At 38.9% G+C, this 27,100-nt stretch overlaps 2 long non-coding RNA genes across 2 annotated transcripts in view; one reads left to right on the top strand and one right to left on the bottom strand.

Moving 5' to 3' along the window:
- The window catches only part of LOC102156572, a 35,969-nt gene extending 26,318 nt beyond the window's left edge, over window positions 1–9,651 (bottom strand). The window contains exon 1 of the long non-coding RNA XR_005380962.1: window positions 9,241–9,651. This is a non-coding gene — a long non-coding RNA (uncharacterized LOC102156572). The remainder of the gene's footprint in view (window positions 1–9,240) is intronic.
- Window positions 9,082–21,748, top strand: LOC119866699. The gene is made up of 3 exons (XR_005380964.1): window positions 9,082–10,076; window positions 13,097–13,140; window positions 21,624–21,748. It is a non-coding gene; the product is annotated as an uncharacterized LOC119866699 (long non-coding RNA).
- Window positions 21,749–27,100: the final 5,352 nt, after the last annotated feature.

Here is a 27,100-nt window from a genome sequence, read left to right as displayed (position 1 = left end):
CTTCAACAAGGAAGACATCCCTTTAATTCCTCCCTTTATCCCCAAGCTTCAGGGGGGGCTGGTTCATAGCACATGATCTAATCAGAACCATGGGGAAATATTGTATTTGGAAGGGTTGGAATACTATTTTTTGGATTATCCTGGAACCATGAACTGTGATGTAGGACCACTATTTAGCACCTATAAGAGGAGAACATCCTAGAATGGTTCATGAAAGACATGAATCTGGAGCTTCTCCACATCCAAGGGAGAAAAGGAAGACATAAGCAAAGCCAACTCATGCAGAGCTCAAGGATCATGAGACAAGTGTGACATGTGTGTCTGGAGACTGGGGGGGTCATTGGTAACATTTGGGAGCGCCTTCTCAGGGGTCACGTGAGTGACAATCTGACTGCAAAGGCTCAGAAATACATTGGAGGAAAAAAAAAAAACAAACAAAATAACTTTCTTTATGTTGGAGAAGGGAGGATTGGCAAAGGCAAGGGTGCCACCCATTAGGCAGGGTGACCAGAATTAAGGGAGTGAAAGTTGAAAGGAATTTTTTAAAGAAGAAGACAGACTAAAGAAATTCTGTATAGATAGGAGAGAGATCGGAGATGTGAAATGGAGTTATTCAATGGAGAAGATTCTGGAAGTAGCAAAAGGAAATGAGACTGAAAGGGAAGGTTGGGAAGAGGAAGGAAAAGAAGTAAGAGGAAGAACAAAAGAGAGCTGCTTCTTATTTGACGGCAGGAATGAGAGGGCAAAGATGGAACAAAGAGTGGTGAGTGGGCCCTTCGTGCTCATTAAACTGAAGGAAGACCTGATAGAAATGAATATGATGGAAGTATTACCTAAGGGACTAAGTATGTGCACTGTCAATTCTCAGCCAGTGCAAAATGAAATATTTTTAGAGGAGGAAGAGAAGGGATGAACTGTTACTTAGAGCTCCACTGTTTTTGACAATGGTACAGAGGGCTCTTGTGGAGCTTTGGGGAGCTGAAAGGGACTGATTCACCTTTTCTCAGGTCTCTCCTCACTTGCCTAAACACCGGAGTAGGCAGCCTTGGTATTTCTTTTTCCAAGGTGAGTATTTTTGTAGGCAAGAAACATGCTTAAGCTTCTTGAAATTCTATTGTGCACTCTTTGGGAGTTACTTAAAACACACTTTCTTTTAATGGCGGCCATTGGCTACATGTCCTTTCCCAGTTCACTGGAACTTTCATTAAATATACCATCAGAACTAACTAGGTCCTTCGTCCTGATTGGAGTCTCAAAGGGAAGTGCCGACTCCATAGGTGAATGCAGGCCAACCCTAGCGGATCAGTTTGGGTGCTGGGAGAGGATGCTGTGACCCTAATTTTTTCAAAATTCAGTTCAGCAATGTAAGTACTCCTCATAATGCAAGATGCACAGTCAAGGAAGAGCTCCTTTTTTGCTGAGACAAGTGACACCATCCGTGTGCCACCTTCTGTGACACATGCTGTTTTTAGAAACACATTAGGGTGTGAGCTCTGGGGGATGTTTCTATCTACATCTAAGGCAATGTTAATGTTTGTAACTGATCATCTAGCTGTGCAGTAAGTTTTTATTTATATTCATGGTTTTCAAACTGTGCTGGGAGAAGCTTCTTAGGAAGCTACAGTGAGGAGAGGGTGAGGAAAGAGCTGAGGAAGGGGCTCTGCTGTTTCATACGGAGGTTTTTGGCATCTGCATAGACCTTTATTTAAACAAAGGTTCTAAGGGGGAAAAAAGGAAAGAAAACCACTATTTTAAATCAACCAAAGACTATTACCAAGTACATTATTAGCAATTAAGCAAGCAGAATTTTTTTTTAAGGGAAGCTATTATTCTGGTCTTTAAATAAGAACTATATTGGGTGATAAGAATGTTAATGTCATTAAAAGTAAACTGTATTTTTTGCAGTTTAAAATCTTAGTGAACCCTCCAAAGCTGTACCTTTCCCAGCTGTTAAAATTGTACTCATCTCTTAAAGATATTTCTTACCTCTAAGGCCTTGCACAAACACAGCACTTCCAATGGCACATCTTGGATCCCCTGCTCATCATTAATTCCTCCCTCCCCAGTCTTTCTGTTGCCTTTGTGAGCATCTGTAATTCTACTACAGATCCCAGTACACACCTTGCCTTAGATTTACTTGTGTGCCAGGCTTGTCTTTTCTGCAAGACTTAGCCTCTGGAGGGTTCTCATTCATCTTCATATTCCCCATTGAACCTGTCTAGGCGTGGAGACTTGTAGCAAAGAAACCCTAAATAAATGTTTGTTTCCCTGAATTCTCAGCAGTCATATTTTTTTCCTAACAAGACAAGGTAGTTGAGCAAATATTCATCATAATGGAAATGAAATTGCTGCCCATAATAATGAAAAGTATTTAGGGGAATGTTTTCACCTATTTGGAGATGTCGTGGATGACAAAAATCACTGCGGTAAAACCAGGACAAAATCCTATTTAGGCCTAACCTCTTTTGACTATTCTCTTTCTGGAAACTGCAAAAGTATCTAGCATGACAGCTGCCGGGTTACCTCAGGTAGAGTTCACCTAATCAAGGGACTCGGGGCTTTGAAATGTCTTCATCATTGTGAGTCATTGTTGACCAGGTGCTTCTTGTCCTATCTGTGTAACTCAGGTGATCTTTGAGGTCCCTTCTAATTCTAGATTTTATGGATATCTGCATTTTATACCTCTCACCTCTTCATCTCTTAAAAAAGATTTTAATTTTAACTAAACTAATCTCTACACCCAACATAGGGCTTGAATTCACAACCCTGAGATCAAGAGTCACATGCTCTGAGCCAGCGAGGTACCCTCATTTTGATTTAAGAAGAAAGTTTTTGAAATTGTTTGAATAGCTGAGCTAGGGGATCAAAGTACAATATATTTGCATAAAATTTTCATTACTTAAATACATCACAGACAGATCATTGGTCAATGATGAGAAATCCTTGGGTTGACTTTATTTTCCTTTGGTCATGGAACCTGGGTACCATGTATCAATGGTTTACTGGATAGGGAAAGACTCTTGGAAGCACTGGTATACTGAATGTTTCAGGCCACATTCTAATGCCTGGAACCTATGAATATCTTACTTAATATGGCAACAAAGACTTTGCAGATGTAATTAAGTTAAGGATTTTGAGATAGAGAGATTATCTGGGGTTATCCAAATGGACCCAATGTAATCAGAATGGTCTTTATAAGAGGAAGACAGGAGACCAAAGTGGGTAGTAGGAAATATGATGATGGGACCAGAGGTTGGGCTGATGCAATAAAGTCATGAGCCGAGGAGTACAGACAGCCTCCAGAAGCAGGAAGAGACAAGGTATAGATTCTTCTCTGGAGCCTCCAGAATGAACCAGCACTGCCCACACCTTGACTTTAGCCTTGTGAGACTCATTTCAGGGTCCTGACCTCAAGAACTGTAGGAGATTAAATTTGTATTGTTTGAAGGCACCAGGTTTGAGGTAACTTGTTATGGTAGCTATAGGAATTATGTATACTGATTTGAAAGTCTGTTGTGCTGTTGTACCATGTATATATCCACATATATAATTATAGTGACATTCCTTGTCACTTTTCCCTGAAGTAAGCTCACAGACCAAAGCCTAGGAAAATGGAAACATATAAATACAATAAGTTTAGTTTTTCTTCAAGGACCAGAAAAGCACTGGAAGTGAGACATGTTGGTAAGTGTAAAAAATACCTCAAAACCTATGTATACATATATATCCTTGTCTATATCCCTTCCTTCCATTAGGCTTCCTCTATCTTCGATAGGAATGTTCCAGTTGCTTTTGGAGAATGGGTGCTAATTAGAGGCTTTCCTCCTGAAGTCATATAAAACTCTTGGTAAAATTGTTGATGTCATCACAGGATTAGCGGGGGCAGTTCAACATTTTCACAAGAAAGTGTGTTTTATTCAGACTATTTTCGTTACAAAAAAACATCATAGATTCATCCAACTTAGTTTGTGGAATTAGACATTTTTTGTAAGTGGAAGTGGATTGTTAAGTATGACAAGTATAAATTGTTTTTCACAATGCTGGGATGAAAGAAATTAATATTTTTTAGTTTTTCTAAGTCACATAAATTTGACTTGGTCCCCACTTGGCTGGAGTTGGTAGGAAATTTACAACTAGTCATGGTTGAGTTCTTCTCTCTTCCCCAGAGTTCTAAGAATCTGGGAAAGAGTCCCAAGAACACAGGCTCCAGTGTGCATCACTGTCTCTGCTTGCACCATACTGGCATCCCATTGCTCAAAGTAGTCATATGGGTGGGCCAAGAATCAAGTGAAAAGAGTGTATCACATAAGTCCATAAACACTGAGAGGTGGGATTCTTTGGGTGGGGGTCACTCTGCAAACATGCAGCACAGACTGACCTAGATCATCCACTTACACCAGGTCACTACAGGTTAAATTTCACTACCATGCATTTTTTAGCATTTGGTGCCTATTGTCTCTATGTTCTATTAGACTGAGTGCCTGAGGTAGAAACCATATAGGTATGGTTCAATGCCCTATAACTACCAGAAGGTATAGTGCTTAGAACATTACAGAAAGAGGTACTCTTGCCCCAGTAGAATGTGACCACATAGACTATTATGTGACACAAACATGTCCCACCAGGCTGCCTTGTAATCAAGTTTTCTTTGGACTTAGTAGTCCTGGATTGGACACTCCTAGGATGGAGAGCTTAAAAAGAAGCTTGGGGCAATAAGTCTTTAGCATTAATTGAGGGAGCTCAGATCAGGTTATAGGAGGATCAATTCCTAGGGCAGACCAAGTCCCATAGTACCTTTCCAATTTCCCCTATCAAGAGCCATCCTGCTCAAGCACTTCTTGGATGCTCATTTGGTTCCCCCTTGGACTCCCAACTCCCTCTTTGTCAAGAATTACGTCCCTCCTCCTCACCTCCCGTACAAATCAGTGTCACATGGATTAGTCAATACAATTAACTCTCCAAACTTTTAACCAGTGAATGACTTGTGCTTGGAAGGAAGCAAGGTGGAGAAGACTGAAGATAGGTTTTAGTATAAGACAACCCTGGATGTGACATTGAGTTCTGCTGCTTATTTGCCTGGTCTTGGCCAACTTGCTAAACTTCTATGGGTCTTTGTTTCACCAGTTGCAAATGATTGTAATCATACCTTCCCTTTAGGGTTTTAATGAAGATGGAATTAATGACATAGAACTACCTTCTTCCCCCATTCCCCTTTCTTCTCTTCCCTCTCAGTTTTTCATACATTGATTGGTATTAAGGATTCTTAAAATGACAGATACAGTCTTGAGAAGACATACTGTGGTATTAAACTGGGGACTGAGTGTGAAGCATTTTGGTATACTCGATTAAAACAGTTTTAACCTTAGGGAAGAAAAAAAATTTTAAATCGCTCATTTTTAGAATCTTAGTGAAGGCCCCACGCCAAGAATAGGGTTCCCTATTTATTAAGTGCAAAAAAAAAATGAAACATGAAATGAGAATAATGTATCTTAAAAGCTTATCTGTAGTGACCTGGGGTGATTAAGTACTCATTTATGTAAGTCCTCTTTGCCTTTCTTGTAAGTGGTTGTAAAATACAGATAAAATTGGAAAGAGACCCAAATACCACTCGTATGAAGGAAAAGACTGTTATTTTGGTATGGAAAACAACATGATGATAATTTTTAGATTTTATTTCAGTTTTTATTGAAGAATGAAATGGGAAGATTTTATGCTCAATCATCTTTTGAAGCTAATGGTTTGGATAATGCATAGGGTGTTCAAGGTCCAAATGGCAAAGTAGACATGCATTAGAATGATGGCTGAAATTCACTGAATAATTTTGGAGAAATCGTTTTTATATAAGTGCTTTGCCCAGGTGCCTCAAAGGCTGTATCATCAGGGAAACCCTGTATCTTGCACTTATTCCACTATATTGCGGCTCATATAGTTTTAAGAACTCTCCCTATTATTTAGTTTAGTTTTTCCCTCACATTTAGACTTGCATTTCCATGGACTTCTTTTTGATCTTATTTTCTTCAAATTGGAGTGGTTTCTAATGAAACCATCACTAAACTATAGGGGATTATGTTACAAAATCACTGGAACTCAAAATGGAAGAAGAATATCCAATCAAAAATATTTTAGAAACATTTTTGGAAGAAAAGATTTGTAAAGTGTCTGGAGCTTCTATCTTTGTTTCTTACACATGCCATTGGTTTTCTATTAGGTAACCTTCCCGATTCTGGATAATTCTTAGTATTTTCTAATATAATGTATTTATCTTAATGAACAGGTTGATCAATTTTTAAATCATTTCTTTAAAAACTTTTTATTTCCCCTGCACTATGATTTTATGCCTGAACATTTTATTTACCATCAAGTTCCAGCAGGTTGTTATGGCCATTAGGGACGGAATGCTTTGGTCTGCTCAAAATTCATGTCAACACCTTAACCCCCAATGTGATGGTTTAGGAGGTGGGGCCTTTGGGAGGTAATTAGGTTTAGTTGAGGTGTTGAGGGTGGAGCTTCAGGATGGAATTAGTGTCCTTATAGGAAGAGGAAGACCCCTCTCTCTCTCAGGTTAAGTTACAGGAAGGTAACTTGCAAATCAGCAGCAGAGGGCTCTCCCTAGGAACCTAGTAAGAGTCAGTGCCTCCAACTTGGACTTACCCGCCTTTGAGAAATAAATGCCTGTCTTTCAGACCGTCCAGTCTGTGGTATTTTGTTATACCAGCCAGAGCTGATTAAGACATGGATTTTCTCTCCTTTTAAAGAAAACTGAATTTGCTCTGCTCCTTTTTAACCATTCCTAAGTGGAATGCAGCTGAAAAACTAGGGAAAATGTTAGTCAATTGATGAAGCGGTCTAGCCAGGTGGGAAGGGGAACACAACGTTAATACACACCAGTGAATGTTTGCAAAAGATGATGAAGTGGATGATGTGAGCATTCCCAGATAAAAATCTGAAGAATGTTCCAGAAATAACATTAAAAAGAATACAATATTTTTTTCTCCAAATTAATAAGTCATCCGACTGTTTTGGTGTCACAGCCATGGCCATTTTAGTATCTTTCTATGATTGATGGTTTCATCATCATTTTGCAAGTAAAATTTTTAAAAGTTGTTATATTTGATACACTAATGAACTTCCAAATGAGAACATCTGTTGTTTTCCTGTTACTCACAAATTCTGTTAATCTTAAAAATAGAGCTATCGAATTTGGTGGAGATGGATTATTAATTTTATGAACTCATGGCATTATTTTCTTATTACTTTGATATCCATCAGCAGGCCCCAGAGAATTAAATCAAAAGTCTGGAAAGTTCTTCCCTCCTCTTCACTTGCCTGTCTCTCTCTTCTATCATTATTACTATGCGACCAGCAAGGCCCAGGGTCAGCAATACTGAGCTCCCTTATAAATCTAAAGGAGATATATTGATTTCAGCTGTCTGGAAATACATCTTAAGAATGGAGATAAGCAATGAAAGGGCAATTATTAAATAGTCAATAATGCCATTCCCTTGGATAGTGAACCGGGAAAAAAGTCCCTTGGCTTATTGCAGAATTTGCCACTTAACAGTATATGTTTGAGTTGACAAACGATCTCAGCCCAGTATTTTCCTTTTTGATTCTCAGTTTTCCTGGAAGGAATGAACTACAGGGGAGGCAGGCTTTCCAGTTGAAAATTCCTCATAGAAGAAATTTTAGCAGAATCTATAGTTTGCATAAGAGTAATGTAAACCACAAGTAGGGTGTACCCTCAGGATTTGCTGGTGAAGTGAAAATAGGAAAATCACCGTCAGAGGTAATTTGTTGCTGATGAGACTAGGAAGAAAGCGTTTTAAATCATATGAAAAAATTCTCCAGGAGGTAATATGGATATAATTTAATAAACTTGGTCTAATTAATGATTACATTTATTATTGTTGAGACAGGAGGGTGATATTCTGGATGGAGATCGGAAAAGAAATAAGGACGTGGAGGACTTTTTCAATAATTCTTGAGTACGGTACTGCTGCAGGTGACTTAGGAAGAAATATTTTCCCTAGAGCGGAGAATCAAAATTCATCATGAAATTATATCTCTTACCAGTTCCATTGTCATTGTAAATGCATAATTTTGGCTTTTTGGTTTCCAAATATGAAGCTTGGTATATTAATCAGACTCCCTTGTGAGCAAGTGGCAGAAATCAACTCAGACTAACTTAGAAAGAGTCCAGATGGGCTCATTCCGGGGGCTTCGTGTGTGCGTGTGACCCAGGCCCTTGCGCGGGGTCGCAGTCGGGACGGCCCCGACCTCCGGGTGTAACGCTCGGTGGTTGCCACTGATATTAATAATTTTACCTTTGGATTTGTGTTTGTGAGTGAAATCTGGTGCTGCAACGGAGCTTGGGCCAGAGGTGTGGAGCTCTGCCTCACAGGACCCCGCCTCCCCAGGACGTGCTCCACCGCCCACTCCTCCAGTCCCTGGTGCCCGGGTCTGGCATTGCCAAGGTTAGCGAAAATAAACAAAAGACAGAAAACAAAACGCGATACCCAGTTATGCCTGAATTTCAGGTAACAATGAATCATTTTTAAGCGCAGCTATGTCTCAAATATTGCATGGGATATAGCGCAGAACGAGCGAAAATCCAAATTTCGTTAGGTGTACCGTTTTTTACCCAACGCCTTACTCCAAGCCAGGCCACCTCCGCAGCGGCGGGACCGTGTGGCGGGGCGGGGGGGAGGGGAGAGGAGGGGCGGGGCGGGGCGGCGGGAGGGGAGAGGAGGGGCGGGGTGGGGCGGGACGGGGTGGAGGGCGGGGCGGGGTTGGGGGGGTGGGAAGGGCGGGGAGGGGAGGGGAGTGGGGGGTAAGAGGGAAGAAGAGGAGGGGAGGGGAGGGGAGGGGTGCGGCGGGGCAGGGCGGGGGGGGGTGGAGGCGCGCGGGGGGCGGGGGTGGAGGCGCGCGGATAGCCCGACAGCCCGACAAACCGACAACCCGACAACCCGACAGCCCGACAGCCCGCAGAGCGTCCGGTGCCCCGCGCGTCCTAGCGCGGAAGTTGCCCTTTGAGGGTCCTGGGGTTACCGCGGGGCTGGCAGGTCTGCGTTCCTTTACTGGGGACGGGGGTGTGGTCCCGGGCCCGAGGTTCGGCTCAGGAGCCCGGATAGTCAGGGATCCCCGTCCCCCGAGTGTGAGACATTAACTGTCAAATAAAAACCAGCGCGACGGATACAGAATGAGACGCGGAAGAAAAGCACACGGGTTCTGTTTTCGTACCTGTAATGACACGTGTTTCCTGCTTTTGAACAAGAGGCCCCATAATTCTATTTTGCATCATAACGGGTCCTGGACTCAATATCCCAGGAAGGAGCTGTGGTAATGTTGAAATTCACTTCAGGTGGAGACAACATTGACGGCATTCTCTCCAGCTCACTTTCCTGCTTCTTAATGAACTCCCAGTTTCTTCTTAGAGCACAGCTGCCGGGAACTTACAGACTCACCGCTCAACAGCCAGGACCGAGGGAGGAAGGAAGCTCCAGTGTGCATGATGTTGGGACACAGTCTGATTGCTGCAGCTTTGGTCCCCTGTGTCCCCTTGGACCGGTCTTGCCGAGTGAAGTGGCAATTGCACACCTCCAGTCCTGAGGTCATCTCCCTGTCAGCAGGAGAGAGCACTGGAGGAGGGGTAGAACCAACTAAGTTACAGGAAGTCACTGCGAGATAATTTACTGTTTTCTACTCTAATTTGATTTTCCTACATTTAGTTAGTATGACTCTTTCCTAGGGCTCTTTTAACTCTGAATTAATTTATATGATTAGTTTTTTGAAAGTACAAAGTTTACAGCAGGGTGGCCACCTACTATGACCTAACAAAATGCTGACATTTTCTGCAACCCAGCCAGAGGGAACTTCTGCAAGTCAAACTCTTTCTTAAAAACTTTAAACATTCTTACATTTAGAGTTCCTCTAAAATTATGTTTGGGAGAGCTCTCAGATGTACAGATTACTGTTCATCCTTCCATCTTTTATTTCATTTGTTCATTCAACATTGTTTTGACCAAGAACAAGTCTTGGAGCTGAAGCTTACTTGGAGGAGAAAATTCTGTAAACTGGTAGGTTTAATGAAAACTACTTAAAATGTCTCATAAATCCACAGCAGAGGCACCAAAGACAGGTGGAGTGCCTGTACTTCCTTCCCCCTTTCTTTCTCTCTTTCTCTTTTTTCACTCTTTCTTTTTTTCTTTCTTAAAGGTGAAGATTAAAAGAAATAGGCTTTGGATTGTGGACTTAGAGCTTAGTCTGGCTATTATTAAATTATTGACATATTCTAGGAGGTGTCTGGAGAAAAAGAGGAGGAGCTTTGAGGGACTGAGTAGTGTGATTGTGCAGTTGTCATGGTGACTTGTGGCTGGGAAAATTGTTCTGTGTTGGTTCCCTTGCACCAAATGTAGGTGTAGCTGAAAGAGCATAAGTCAGTTTCCTAGGAAATTATTTTAAAGGCGTGTCCCAACTGCAGAGGGAGTCAGAGGCAGTTTTCCTTTTCTGTGTCTAAGACAGCATGTTTCTTGCTTTCCCTTGTAAACACATATAATGGCTTGTTATTTTTGCCAGTCCTTTGTACACATACACACAAAAGTATGTAATACTTTGAGGTGAGAGAAAAGACAAATGGATTTTGGCTGACAGATACTAAGGTCAGTCTCTTAATGATTTTTTATTGTAAAGAAAAAAGATATACCTTTGACTTCAGTTTAACTTGAAAGGTATTCTTGAAACTTCCCTGTGACAGTAACTAGATCAATTTATAAAGAATAAAACATTAATGGCAAGGCTCATCTCATGGCATGGTGCTACAAACAGTCTTTTTTTGAGTGCTAATGTAAGTGGTAATTGTGTTTTTCGTTTCAAATTTCCCTTGTTCATTGGTGGTATATAGGAAGATGATTGATTTTTGTTTATTAACCTTGTATCCTGACTCCTTGCTATAATTACTCATTCATTCCAGGAGGTTGTTTTGATCATTCTTTCAGAGAATGTGAAACTTTGGAGAGGTAATTAAGTCATGCAGGTGGAGTCCTCATGAATGAGATCACTGTCCTTATAAAAGAAACCCCAAAGAGCTACAGAGCTCTCTTTTAGCCCTATGAGAACACAGAAAGACAGCAGTCTACAACTGGAAAGACAGTTCTCACCAGAACCTGATCCTCCAGGATGCTGATCTTGGAATTCCAGCCTCCAGAATGATGAGAAATAAATTTTAGTATTTTAAAAGCCAGAATACCCAGTCTGTGGTATTCCAATATAGCAGTCCAAGTGAAGACACTTCTCAATCAGAATACCTTTTATTTGTTTTTCTTGTCTTATTGCATTAGCTAGGACTTCCGATGTGTTTCTGAAAAGGAGTGGTGAGAGAGGACATCTTTTCCTTGTTTCCAACACACAGTGAATATTCAAAATACCGTTTCAGAGGCCATCATTTAGCTTGGTTTAAAAAAAAAAACTTATGTTTTCTGTACTGACAAGGATGAAAAAATAATACCCAGGATTGGTGAGAATATCTGGCTAAAGGTATTCTATTATCCTCATCATAAGATTACAAACTGATCCATTTTCAGAAGACTTCTGATCTCCGGACTGTCTTCTCACATTTAAATTTTAAATTTCTAGGAAATGCTTACACAAGTGCAAATATTTTAGAATAAATATTGCAGTATTGTTTTTAGCCACAAAAAACTGGAAACAATTCATTTATCCATCATAACAATGAACAAAATAAATTATGATATATTTACATAATGGAATATACTGTTCAGCTTTTAAAAAGAATACTAAATTTCAACTATATATTGACATTGGGAAGATGTCAGTAAAATATGTTATTGGGTTAAAACACAAGTTGCAGAACAGAATATATAGCACAATTCTATTTGTGTAAATAAAAGATGTTTGTAAATATGCTTATATAAGCACAGAAAATACGTAGAATTCATGAGAAATTATTACCATAAGTTACCTCTGATTAAGAATGAGTATATCAGTGGAAAAGAAAGAGGTCTATTTCTATTCATTTTATATTTTCTATATGTTAATGGAAACCATGTAAAATATTTCAAGTTGGGGGAAGAAAACTATTGTAATTTAAAAACTGTAATGCATTTATGAAACATTTGGGGCCTGTGCCTTATAAATTACAGAATATTATTCTTTCTCTACTGATTTGCTTCTGGCCATTTAAAATAGCAAAATATTCTTTTTATTTATTTTGAAATCTTATATTCCCTCATCAGAGCTTAGAAAGGATGATTTATTTTTTGGGGGGTGACTCAGTAATATGTGTTAAGACATCAATGAGGCCTCCAAATATTCATTGGTGTTCTTGTTTGTTTTGTTTTTAAGATCTGGTAGGGTATATTTAATCTGTTTTCCCATTCTTTTTTTTGATAGACTTGACATGTTGAAAGATTTTTTTTTATTATTTTATTTTATTTTATTTTATTTTATTTTATTTTATTTTATTTTACTGAAAGAGGCTTAAATATGCCTATATGTAGGGGAGAAAGGGCAAGAAAGAGGTAAAGATTAAAGTAGAATCCCAGGAATGGGTGGATGAATAAATGCAGAGATTTTTTGGAGTGGAGAAAAACAGAGAGAATTTTGACAGATGATTATTCATCTGCTATTTGTCGGAACTACAGCTGTGGGAGCATATGAAGGGTGCTGGAGCAGGCCTTTGCTTCTTGTAAATGTCTTACAATCTGGGAAAAAGTGGTCTGATTGTAGTGTTATGCCCATTACTGTGGCATCAATGCTCTCACTAGGGTCAATTCCAAAATACCATGGTTTAACAACGGGTTTATCACATTCCTAGAGATTTAGTAATCAAAATAGGTAGCTGCAGAAGCTGCTACCTCCAGCATACCACAGGGGTGGGGGTGGGGGAACATATTAAACCATGGAATAAATATAGTACCTCATTCTAGTGTGTCAATTTTATTTGAAGATTTGGCAGAGAATGTGTTATTTTCATATAACCAAAATATGTATATTATGTTAGTCTGTTTGGGCTGCTGTATTAAAAATACCATAAAGTGAGTGGTCTATAAACAATAAACATTTATTTATCACATTTTAGGACTAAGAAGTCTGAGATCATGGCATTAGCATATTTCGTGTCTGGTAAGAACTCTTTTCCTTATTCATAGGCAGCCATCTTTTTGTTGTGGCCTCATAATGGTGAGGGGGCAAGGGATCTTTCTCAGGCCTCTTTTATAAGGGTACTAATCCATCTTTATGACCTAATCGCCTCCTAAAGGCCCTAAATCCTAATATCATCACCTTGCAGATGGTGGCTCTTAGCTCAAAATAATCCATATGCTAAGAGGCATATTTTGGGGTGGCATATTCTGGTACCCTTCAATTTGCAGGATAAAATTTTGTTGTGTTATTCACATACCTAATATCCTTCCTTATTTTAATTCACATAAATCAGATGATTTATGGAGGCAGAGCTACTGTGGATTTTATATTTTTTGGTAATATTTCTAACTACTTATTTTGAAATTTTGTTTTCATGTACATATTAGTTAAATTGAACATTTCTATCAGTGTAAAATATTTCTTTGTCCCATATAATACATTATTTTATCTGATACTAATACTTTCACTTCTGCTTTTTTTTTTTTTTATCATTGGTCTAGTATAATCTGTCAATGTTTTTTATTGTTCTGTGTCCTGCAAATTCCACATCACTTGTTTGTTGTATTGTTCTCCTTTTGTTTTAGTGGGTAAATTAAACTTAGTAATTTTTTTGTGATAAATTGTATGGTTGATTCTATTCTTGACATTTTGTTTTGTGTTCTTCATTGGTTATATTTGTTTTAGAACTTTTTTTTTAAAATATTTTACTTATTTATTCATTAGAGACACACAGAGAGGCAGAGACATAGGCAGAGGGAGAAGCAGGCTCCCTTCAGGGAACCCCATGTGGGACTCGACCCCTAGACCCTGGAATCACGCCCTAAGCTGAAGGCAGTTGCTCAACTGCTGAGCCACCCAGGTATCCCATTTGTTATATATATATTTTTAATTTTTTATGATAGTCACAGAGAGAGAGAGAGAGAGAGAGAGAGAGAGAGAGGCAGAGACACAGGCAGAGGGAGAAGCAGGCTCCATGCACCGGGAGCCCGATGTGGGATTCGATCCCGGGTCTCCAGGATCGCGCCCTGGGCCAAAGGCAGGCGCCAAACCGCTGCGCCACCCAGGGATCCCCCATTTGTTATATTTTTTGTTAATTTTTTTTTACTTTGAATTTTGTTGTCCATTTCTTCTCCTAAGTGGCTACCCATTAAATTTTAAGAAGACATTTAAACTTAATATGTCTAATGAATATAATCTATTTAAAATATTTGAACCCCCTTTCCACTTGATTCAATCATGTGACAAAGACCCTCAGCAAGCTTTATCTTTTATTTTACTCGCTACCTACACATAATTCAAAAGACTTATTAACTCTTTTCATAGTTTAGGTAGTCCACTCTGTGTATCTCATTCATAATTAGGGCATCCCAGCCTTCTCATTACTGAGATTTGTTCTTGAATCAGTCAATCTAATTACAAATCAGAGATGTGCATTCATAAGAGTGCATGTGTGGTAATTGCTCTTATATTGAAGTATGTACATTTTCAATGTGCATTTGTTCTAAAGTAAAGATATAAGGATACTCAATTTTGAAATGCCTCAGATCATAATCTCTTTTGAAATGATAGCTGAAAACATATATATATGTAATTGACATAAGCCATACTTGTGTGAATGTGGCAGGAACATCATAGCCGATAACTGAATGTTGTTAACTCTGTGGAGTCTTTAGAGACTCTTACATGTTTAAGGGCTCTGGCTTTGCCCTGGTTCACCTTATCACAGGGCTGCCTCTGACTGAGCTATATATAGTTTCCTGAATCTACTGGCTCTTCTACTTCAGGGGCTTTGTGTGTGTTGTCACCTCTGTTTATAATGGAGTGGGTCCATGAGAATTGGTTGAAAACAAATTGCCTGAAAGTTGTTTAATAGAGAGAAATAGAATAAAATATTAAGTATCATGATAAGATTAGATTAAGGATATTGTGCTAGTTTGCTATGGCTTCCATAACAAAACACTATTGGGTTTGGCTTAAGCAACAAAAATGAATTCTCTCACAGTTTTGGAGGCTAGAAGTCCAAGATCAAGGTGTCAGCAGAGTTGGTTTCTTCTGAGGACTCTCTTTGTAGCTTGCACATGGTCATCTTCTCACTGTGTCCTAACACAGTCTTTCCTATGCATGCATGGATCCCTGGTGTCTCTTTTTGTGTCCAAATTTCTTTTTCTTCTAATGGATTAAGGTCCATCCTAAAGACCTCATTTTAACCTAATCACCTCTTTAAAGGTGATTATCTTCAAATATAGTCTAAATTTGAAGTATTAGGGGTTAGGGCTTCAATATCAAACTCTACCCCAAAAAAACCAAAAAATCCAGTCAAGAAATGGAAAGAAGACACGAGCAGATATTTCTCCAAAGAAAACATGCAAATGGCTAACACACACATGAAAAAATGTTCAACATCACTTGGCACCAGAGAAACACGAATCAAAACCACAATGAGATACCACCTCACACCAGTCAAAATAGTTAGAATTGGCAAGTGAGGAAACAACAGATATTGCAGAAAAAGAAGAACTCTCTTACACTGTTGGTGGGAATGCAAACTAGTGCAGCCACTCTGGAAGATGGTGTGGGGGTTCTTCAAAAAGTTAAAAATAGAACTACCTGATGACCCAGCAATTGTACTACTAGGCATTTATCCAGAGGATACAAAGATAGTGATTCAAAGGGGGCACATGCACCCCAATGTTTATAGCAGCAATATCCACAATAGCCAAAATATGGAAAGAGCCCAGATGTTCATTGACTGATGAATTGATAAAGAAGATGTGGTGTGTATATATATATATATATATATATATATATATATATATATATATATATGTATATAATGGAATATTACTTGGCCATCAAAAATAATGCAATCTTGCCATTTGCAATGATGAGGATGGAGCTAAAGTGATTATGATAAGTGAAACAAGTCAGTCAAAGAAGGACAAATACCACATGATTTCACTCATATGTGGAATTTAAAAAACAAAACAGATGAACATAAGGGAAGGGAAGGAAAAATAATATAAAATGAAAACAGAGTGAGGCAAAACATTAGAGACTTATAACTATAAGAAACAAACTGAGGGTTGCTAGAGGGGAGGGAAGAAGAGGGGAGTCAGGAGATGGGGTAATTGGTTGATGGGCATTAAGGAGGGCACTTGATGTAGTGAGCACTAGGAGTTGTATGCAACTGATGAATCACTAAATTCTACCTCTGAAACCAAGAATTTTATATCTATATATGTACACATATATATAAAATTTTGAGGGACCCAACTCAGCCTCTAATACATATCAATGAAACAGAGTTGGCAGTGGGCATTTAAGGATGAAGGAGGAAGGGAGAGAGACAAGGTTGAATCAGACATTGATTATTATTTTGTGACTTTCTTGTGCTGTCCTCCTCTCCTGCCCCACTCCTCCCTTCAACTTGCCTAGACCACCCTTCATCCTACCAAGTGGTGTGGTGCCTGAAGAGCCTCAGGGGTAAAAGGTACTAGGAAGCACAGAACTCTAGGTTAGTTTATGTAGCAGCAAGCCAAACTTGAAGTGAGGAAATTTGGTAAGAGAGGTAGAAAGCTGACAGGTACTTTATTTTGATGGAAGTCATGTGAAGGTTTCTTTCCAAAACTCCTCTCTGTATATTTTCTCACCGAAAATCAGTGGTATGCATGATGTCCATGGCAAACCCGCTGGGTTTCCAGTTTCCTGCACCTGCTCTTCCAATCTCACTGATACTTCTTCCAGTGTTGCTTTGCTTGGAGAATGGCAAGAATCTGCATTCATCCTCTATAAGCCCGCTTGAATGTATTTTCCAAAATATCATTGAATATCTGATTCTGTTTAAAATTATCATGAGAGTCAATTTATAAATAAAGGAGCTGATATTTGCCAAATATGGCTGCATTAAATTGACTTGATACTGAAGCACATATTCTATGGGGAAAAAACATTTATGTGAATCTCATTTGAAACATTCTGGGATCAGCTGCTCTGAAGCTTTACACGTTAGGACATTTCCAGGACATTATTTTACCACCACCCCCCTTCTTTTAATCAATTGCTGCTTTTGGCAAAGACTTCCTAACTTTCTAATTGCCTTAAATTTATTTTCTGGTTGAAGACATGTTTAACAATTGAATTCATTATCTTAGAAATTAACAAGACTTTCGTTTTTTAGCAACTGCCCATCATTACAGAGCTCCCAAGGAAGTATTAATTCAAAGAAATCTGTAAAAATGTTATGTATCTAATTAGATTCAGTGAAAATTTAGAATAAAATTTCAGACCTGAAAATGGAGGGCTGTTACAAATTGCTGGAACTGAATTGTGTCACTCTCAAAATTAATGTTGAAGCCCTAGTCCCCAGTGTGATGGTATTTGGAGGTGGGGCTTTTGGGAAGTAGGTAGGGTTAAATGAGATAAAAAAAGTGGGGTCCTCAAGATGGGATTAGTACCCTTCAAGAAGACATCAGACCTCACTTTCTCTTTCTCTCTCTGTCTCTCTGTCTCTCTCTGACTCAAGAAGGACCATGTAGCTCCTCACCAGGAAAGGAATCTGTCAGCCCCTTGATCTTGGATTTTCCAGCTCCCAGAACTGTAAGAAATAAGTGTCTATTGTTGAAACCCACCCAGTTACTTTGTTATAGCAGCCTAAGCTGATGAGGACACAAATATTCATACAGGATAACCATATCTGACAGCACTCTGCAGTTCCAAGCTTTCTGAACTTTAGGGTAGGGAAAGCACCCAAGTCCATGGAAACTTTCTGTTCCTTATTAGCTCAAACCTAAATGCTGGTCAATCTGGTTGGGCTGTCATGATCACATTAGCATCCCCAAAACAGGATCAAAGTAAAAACATGAATCAACAATTTGGCACTGAGATTTCTTTGTGTTCTATGTGTCTAGCCCTCTGTGAGGCACTGGGCATGCAATGGTCAGTAAGACACATACAGACTCTGATGTTGTTGTGCTTATATGCTTTTTGGGGAAATAATGAGAAAATAGACAATGTTCTGAGGACAGAGGAACTGGATGCAGTATGAGGTACAGGGGCTCCTAGAAGAAGTGTACAGGGAAGCTGAGATTAAAGACGGTCAGGAGCAGGAAAGGTTCATAGGGCAGGAAGAGTTCAAGGCAAAGAACTGTTTGAGAACCTGAATTTCTTTAATGGCTAGGACCATTAAAGATTTCTTTATATTAATTTCTTTATGGCTAGGATGCAATGAGGAGAGAGTGTCATGAGAGATGAACCTGAAAGAATTAATCCCATCTAGACCATGCAGGGCCTTTTAAGTCATAGGAGCTTGAAGGTATTTTAAGGACACTGATGAACCAACCACTGAAGTTTTTTTTTTTTTTTTTTAAGATTTTGTCTATTTATTCATGAGAGACACACAGAGAGAGGCAGAGACATAGGCAGAGGGAGAAGCAGGCTCCCTGCGAGGAGCCCAGTGTGAGACTCGATCCCTGGGCCTGGGATCATGACCTGAGCCAAAGGCAGACACTCAAGCATTGAGCCTGAACCACTGAAATTTAATGGCAAAAAGTTGATCATTTTGACATTTTGAAAAGATCCTTCTTGTTTCTATGTGAAATGGATTGGACTGTAACAATAAAAAAGCCAACGATTCCCAGTACCTGGAAAAGTAACAATCTAGGATAGATGATAGAACTGGGCAGAGTTTAGAGATATTTAGGAGGTATACTCACTTTGGTAATTGACTGGATGCTAGATGCCCTGAGGAAGAAGGAAAAGTCAAGGAAGGCAGCTGGATTTCTATTAGATCAAATAAAGGAAAACAGGGACGCCTGGGTGGCTCAATGGTTGAAAGTCTACCTTCAGCTCAGGGTGTGATTGTATGGTCCTGGGATTGAGTATCCGCATCAGGCTCCCTGCAGGGGAGGGACATTCTTTATTGGAGTGCTATTCATTGAAATCCATCATTGCCCGTTTGCCACCTAGTATATAGAAAAAGAGGGTTATGGGGGGAATAACATATTTTTATGTTTCTATGCTGCAGGGAAGATGGACTTCCAGAATGGGGATTCTGTGGATTGATGATGTTTCTCATAATATTCTTATAGGTTCTGGTAAGGTTGGGACAGAGGAGATTTTTGACAGCTCTTCATTCGGGTCATTCCAGCACTATTGTGTTGGATAAGAGTGGCTCAACTTAGTGGCTGCTTACATACCAGAGACTCCAAATCACTGTTTATAGCTCTAAGTTTAATTGAAAATAAAAAGATAAGTCATAGTTGAATGTCTGGTCAAACAATTCTTTTGGCTTGATCCTAGGAAGGGTTGGGAAGCAGTATGCTTTCCTCTGGCTTCCCAAAGAAGTAACATTATTTGCTTAGAGAAATTTCAAAAGCCCTTAATCGATGAAGAGTAATATCTGCACCTTAAAGTCTCAGTTCTTTAAAAATGGAATGGGTATCTCAGAGGGAAGCTGCCAAGGGAGCAGTTCTGGATAAATTTCTTGGGAAGGAGTCAGGTAATGGCCTCCAACATGGCCCATTTGTTTGCCCCGCCCACTTTCTCTGCCCACTCAGTCCAGCGGGTGGTGGACGATCCCATCCCTTCCTCTAATTCACCAGTCCTGATGGGGTTCCTGTATGGCACATGTGTTCCTCCTCTGGCCTGTCAGGACATCCCTCCATTCAAATCTACTCCCTAATTCAGTATGATCCCAGTCCACTCCACCAACTGTGGCCTTGGCCTCTGCTCTCAATCTGGTGATGCCAGCATGTGTCCCTCTGACTCAGTTTTGATTTTGTTCCACTGGGGTTGCCATGAATGTACCCTGCCCTTGCCCATGCCTTACTTCTCTGTGTCAATTTGTACACTGCTATGTAAGATGTGGGGTTTCTGGAGAGCTTTATGACTGACATGATTTGGTCTGATCCTATAAGAAGATGGAAAGTGATCTAAACAAACTAACTAGAATTTAAATAAAAACTTGATACATTAAAACAGTAACAACAACAACAAAATAAAGTGTATGGCCATTTAAGTTTAAAAGAAAAGAAAGTGATTTAAACAACCTTTACCTATTTATTTTCTCATTTCATAATCATAGGTCAATGAGGCCCAGACATATCAGTTAGATGTGTTTTTGAAAGTTCTCTGAAAGATATTTTAAAAATACTCAGAGATTGAAGGATCGGAAGAGGGATAGTTAGCCTGGGGAACTTAAATAAAAGTCAATTTAGTAGTTCAACTGAGAAATGAGAGTCAGCTTAATAGTTTAAGGTGAGAAATGATAAAAATGTGAAGTAGAAGAGCTGGGTTAGACTTGAGGCATTTCATACTATAATCAGCAGGACTAGGTGACCGAATATTGGGGAGGAGGGTGCAAATAGTTGAAGACAAGAGAGGTTTTTAGTTTGATGTGCCATTTATTGTGGTGCTATGAATGAAGAGAAACTAAATGACAATGACTTTAGTTCTTTACATATTGAATTTCAGGCACTTATAGAAAAATTGAGGAATGAAATCTGGTCAACAAAGTGATCTGTGTGGACTCAGGGATGACAGTTCAAGGCTAAAGATTAACACTAATAATCTATTTAGTTTTTTTATTTATTTGCTTATTTTTATGCTTTCAAATTTGAAAATTAATCAATCTGAGGCAGTTTTCAAAGATACTGATACAACATAAAATTAAAAAAAAAACTTAAAATGGGAAATTTTCAGAGTGGATTTGTCAGGAGAGAACAGAAATGTAAGTTTTGAAAAAACCCAACCTTGAAGTATATACACACAAGCACAAACACATGCACACACATACACACACACACACACACACAACATACCTTTCTTTTTGCTAGAGGTAGGCCTTTCTGAGTTTCTTATGATCCACTGCATAATGGGAAACATTTAATTCACAGTATTATTAAGATGGAAGTGTTTTTTGGGTTATAACTCTCCTTGGTACTGACATCTGAAAGACAATTCTTCTGTGGGTTCTCATAAAAGAAGGTATCATGTGACTATAGAGAACAATATTCTTAATGATATCCATAGAACAAATTTAATAAGTGATCTTATATTTTTGTAAAGCCATATAAAATAGGCTAGTGGCATAACACCAAAAGACAGTTTGTTTAAAGTAATTGCTTATGGAGAAGATGATGGAATCCAGGTTTATAAGCTATATGGTTTCAACAAAAATAAAAAATAAAATTTAGATCTAGAAATTTCATAAATGTTGCCTACAGACCATATCTGGTCAGTAGACATTTTTAATACATAGAATTTGGAAAATGGAATTATTTGAATTATTTAAAAGATAAACTATTAGGGATTTTCAAATTAAAAATCTATATTATATTGTATTATATTATATGTTTTGTTTTGTTTTGTTAGAAGACCTTGTACCGTGGGGCTTACCTTCCTATATGGCAGCCATTGGGTAACTCTGTCTTTAGTTGAAAAATGTGCTCTCTATTTTGTTATAGATCTCACTCACGTTACTTGCCTGACCACAACCTCTGCTACAGAGAAAGGTATGGACTGCATGCCATTCAGGCAAATCTTAATGTTCTATTCAATATAACATTAGATAATTATTGTGTGATAGAAGCTATAAGTTTACATACAATAATAAAAATTTGGAACACTGGTATTATCAACATTTTTAAAGGAGAGCCATACATAAACAGCAATTGCACTTGAGCTAATCTGATATCTTGTTATGAATTTAAAAAATTGTGCCTGAGGGATCCCTGGGTGGTGCAGTGGTTTAGCGCCTGCCTTTGGCCCAGGGCGCGATCCTGGAGACCTGGGATCAAATCCCACATCGGGCTCCCGGTGCATGGAGCCTGCTTCTCTCTCTGCCTATGTCTCTGCCTCTCTCTCTCTCTCTCTGTGACTATCATAAATAAATAAAATTTTTTAAAAAAAATTGTGCCTGAATATAATGCCACTCTCTCTTCCCCAGAGGTCAGAGGAAGGAAGTCTGGCATAAAAGGTTAAGATTTTCCTCGGAAAATTGTTTTGGATTCCCAATGCCATGGGAAGAATTGTTGATGGAAGTCCTGAATGTCTGGGTCTCATAATGTAGCTTTAAATACATTAAAGTTGGTGCTATACCCAAAGAACCATAATTTTGTTTTATGTGATTTCTTAATGAACCCTTCAATTAAACAAATTGTATCTTAGATAATTGAATATATTGCTTGCTAGATATATTTAAACATTGCTTAAATTTAGAAGAATATTTACAACATTGATGATCTGGATGTAGAAATCTCAATCTACTCAGTCAAAGACTGATTAGCTAGAGGGTAAGTTTTCTATAAAGGCTTGACCTAGTTCATGCCAGTAAGATAATTTTATCAGGACATAGAATGTTTCTTCCCAATATATGAGTTAGGGAGAAAGAAAGGGGATGTACTCAATTCACCCAAAATGAATATCAGGTCATTAAGATGCAAGTTAATGAGAAGAAGTAGGGGCAGAACAACATTTCCATTTCACCTACTGGAAAGATTCACCAAATAATACTGGACAGTCTTGCTGTTGGTAGTTTGCATAAGTCTCAACAGAAGTGGAAAAAAATGAGTTTATACCGGGTATGAAACCAACAGGTAAGCCAAGGTCAGTAATACTAACAATCTTATGCAATTCCTGACATGTTTCTCCTGAAGGCAATAAAAAACAGACCAAAATCAGCAGTGAAATAACTCAACCCTACATCTCTGCTCTGTGTGAAAATTTATTCTGGGAAACTGATTCTTGGATTATATAAAAAAGAAAATGGGAACATATTTGGGATGGCATGTCTAATGAGTAAATAGTTCTAAAAACTGGAGGAATAGATGCTTTTTGTTTATTTTTTTAATAGAAGCTTATATGTCTGATCCGACCGAGATGAGACATTTCTAATACTCGTCTGTGTACAAGAGTAGTTAAACTTTACAAGTGGCCTAGTAGAGAGTCTTAAGGAAGATGAGAAGAGGGCTGAAAGGAGTTTTGAGAATCACCACATTTCAGTATGAGAAGGGGAGGAGATCCAACTAAGTTGCAGGAGAGGGAGAATACAGAGGGATTGAAAGAGACTCAGTGGGGGGTCACACCCCTACTTGCAGTCAGGAAAATCAAGTGGTAAGAAGAGTAAAGAGGCCTTTGAACTTGGAAATTGGCAACTTATTTATATTTTTGAGAGTTAATTCAGTAGCATTAATATCTTATTTATTACTAAGCTGGCTGATTGAGCTGGCTGATTTCTGTACAGCCTTCACCACCACCACATCCTGTAGATGAGGAAAATGAGGTTGCAAAAATTTAATGAATTTCTTTGTCTCTGGTAATGTTCATTTATTCACTCAATAAAAAACAAAACCAAATCCATGATGTATCTTGACTTTGAAGGAATTGATGCATTAATTTATTTTTTTATTTTTATTTTTTGCTTTTGAGTGGATAAGGAAAAAGGAGAAGACAAGAAGAGGAGGAAGAGAGAGAGAGAGAAGATGGTACAAAGATTGAGGTTTTGGTTTTGTCTTGAGCAATTTTGGAGTGATGGTAGACAGAATGAAAATGACCCCAGAGAAGATGTGAAAGACAGGGGAGAGGAGATGAAGTGATGGCCTATAAGTGAAATAAAAAGTAACGGATTCTTATAAAACACAGGTGGAAGTTTAAGCCCTGCAAAAAAGATGTAGGGATGTCTTTTTGAGACTGTGCAAGGATAGCTGTGAATACATATAGATTCTGATTTTCAGGAGGAGGGCCAGAGGTTTTGTCTCTTATTTGTCTGTGAGATAAAAATGCAGAGAGGGTTCCTATTATGTGAAGGGTCAAGGTGAAACAAGGTCCTTGTCAGGCTTGGTCATATATAGAGATGGTAAGAGAATTGGAACTAGAAATGAGGAGGATCTTAAAGACAGTGATGATTCAATTAAATAGTTTGGGTGATTCTTGGCTTTTGATTCTTTTATTCAATGGAGATCCTACTGTATGCAGTAGGCGTTGCGTTATTTTGACACTATTGAATAACCACATATGGTTTCTTTGCAAGACTCTTCCAGTAGTTCTGACTTCCTGCATGCATGTTCGTTCTCAAGGTGACCATTTCTCATCTCCTGTTTTTTTTAGTATTTACTCTGTCTGAAAAATGCAGAATTTCCTAAAGTCTTTCTAGATGTAGTCACTTTTTGTTTTTTTTTAATTTTTACTTAAAATTATTTTTTATTGGAGTTCAATTTGCCAACATATAGCATAACACCCAGTGCTCATCCCATCAAGTGCCCCCCCCAGTGCCCATCACCCAGTCACCCCCTCCCCCCGCCCACCTCCCTTTCCACCATCCCTTGTTTGTTTCCCAGAGTTAGGAGTCTCTCATGTTCTGTCTCCCTCTCCGATATTTCCCATTCATTTTCTCTCCTTTCCCCTTTATTCCCTTTCACTATTTTTTATATTCTCCAAATGAATGAGACCATATAATGTTTGTCCTTCTCTGATTGACTTCTTTCACTCAGCATAATACCCTCCAGTTCCATCCACATCGAAGCAAATGATGGGTATTTGTTGTTTCTAATGGCTGAGTAATATTCCATTGTATATGTAGACCACATCTTCTTTATCCATTCATCTTTCGTTGGACACCGAGGCTCCTTCCACAGTTTGGCTATTGTGGACATTGCTGCTAGAAACATTGGGGTGCAGGTGTCCCGGCGTTTCATTGCATCTGTATCTTTGGGGTAAATCCCCAGCAGTGCAATTGCTCGGTTGTAGGCCAGATCTATTGTTAACTCTTTGAGGAACCTCCACACAGTTTTCCAGAGTGGCTGCACCAGTTCACATTCCCACCAACAGTGCAAGAGGGTTCCCCTTTCTCCCCATCCTCGCCAACATTTGTTGTTTCCTACGTTGTTAATTTTCCCCATTCTCACTGGTATAAGGTGGTATCTCATTGTGGTTTTGATTTGTATTTCCCTGATGGCAAGTGATGTGGAGCATTTTCTCATGTGCTTGTTGGCCATGTCTATGTCTTCCTCTGTGAGATTTCTGTTCATGTCTTTTGCGTAGTTCATGATTGGATTGTTTGTTTCTTTGCTGTTGAGTTTAAGAAGTTCTTTGTAGATCTTGGAAACTAGCCCTTTATCTGATATGTCATTTGCAAATATCTTCTCCCATTCTGTAGGTTGTCTTTGAGTTTTGTTGACTGTTTCTTTTGCTGTGCAAAAGCTTCTCATCTTGATGAAGTCCCAATAATTCATTTTTGCTTTTATTTCTCTTGCCTTCATGAATGTATCTTGCAAGAAGTTACTGTAGCCAAGCTCAAAAAGGGTGTTGCCTGTGTTCTTTTCTAGGATTTGGATGGATTCTTGTCTCACATTTAGATCTTTCATCCATTTTGAGTTTATCTTTGTGTATGGTGTAAGAGAATGGTCCAGTTTCATTCTTCTGCATGTGGATGTCCAATTTTCCCAGCACCATTTATTGAAGAGACTGTCTTTTTTCCAGTGGATAGTGTTTCCTCCTTTGTCGAATATTAGTTGACCATAAAGTTGAAGGTCCACTTCTGGATTCTCTATTCTGTTCCATTGATCTATATGTCTGTTTTTTGTGCCAGTGCCACACTGTCTTGATGACCACAGCTATGTAGTACAACCTGAAATCTGGCACTGTGATGCCCCCAGCTATCGTTTTCTTTTTCAATATTTCCCTGGCTATTCGGGTCTTTTCTGATTCTACACAAATCTTAAGATGATTTGTTCCAACTCTCTGAAGAAAGTCCATGGTATTTTGATAGGGATTGCATTAAATGTGTAAATTGTCCTGGGTAGCATAGACATTTTCACAGTATTAATTCTTCCAATACTTGAGCATGGAATATTTTTCCATCTCTTTGTGTCTTCCTCAATTTCTTTCAGAAGTGTTCTATAGTTTTTAGGGTATAGATCCTTTACCTCTTTGGTTAGGTTTATTCCTAGGTATCTTATGCTTTTGGGTGCAATTGTAAATGGGATTGACTCCTGAATTTCTCTTTCTTCAGTCTCATTGTTAGTGTATAGAAATGCCACTGACTTCTGGGCATTGATTTTGTATCCTGCCACACTGCCAAATTGCTCTATGAGTTCTAGCAATCTTGGGGTAGAGTCTTTTGGGTTTTCTATGTACAGTATCATGTCATCAGCAAAGAGGGAGGGTTTGACTTCTTCTTTGCCAATTTGAATGCCTTTTATTTCTTTTTGTTGCCTGATTGCTGAGGCTAGGACTTCTAGTACTATGTTGAATAGCAGTGGTGAAAGTGGACTTCCCTGTCTTGTTCCTGATCAAAGGCTCCCAGTGTTTTCCCATTGAGAATGATATTTGCTGTGGGCTTTTGGTAGATGGTTTTTAAGATGCTGAGGAATGTTCCCTCTATCCCTACACTCTGAAGAGTTTTGATTAGGAATGGATGCTGTATTTTGTCAAATGCTTTCTCTGCATCTATTGAGAGGATCATATGGTTCTTGTTTTTTCTCTTACTGATATGATCAATCACATTGATTGCTTTATGAGTGTTGAACCAACCTTGCATCCCGGGGATAAATCCCACTTGGTCATGCTGAATAATCTTCTTAATGTACTGTTGGATCCTACTGGCTACTATCTTGTTGAGAATATTTGCATCCATGTTCATCAGGGATATTGGTCTATAATTCTCCTTTTCGTTGGGGTCTTTGTCTGGTTTTGGAATTAAGGTGATGCTGGCCTCATAGAATGAGTTTGGAAGTACTCCATCTCTTTCAATCTTTCCAAACAGCTTTAATAGATTAGGTATGGTTTCTTCTTTAAACGTTTGATAGAATTCCCCTGGGAAGACATCTGGCCCTGGACTTCTGTGTCTTGGGAGGTTTTTGAGGACTGCTTCAATTTCCTCCCTGGTTATTGGCCTGCCCAGGTTTTCTATTTCTTCCAGTTCCAGTTTTGGTAGTTTGTGGTT

The sequence above is a fragment of the Canis lupus genome, chromosome 29, assembly GCF_011100685.1.
Source record: "Canis lupus familiaris isolate Mischka breed German Shepherd chromosome 29, alternate assembly UU_Cfam_GSD_1.0, whole genome shotgun sequence".
Taxonomy (NCBI): Eukaryota; Metazoa; Chordata; class Mammalia; order Carnivora; family Canidae; genus Canis; species Canis lupus.
The sequence above is the reverse complement of the archived record's forward strand: the minus strand, read 5'-3'. Positions and strand labels throughout refer to the sequence as shown.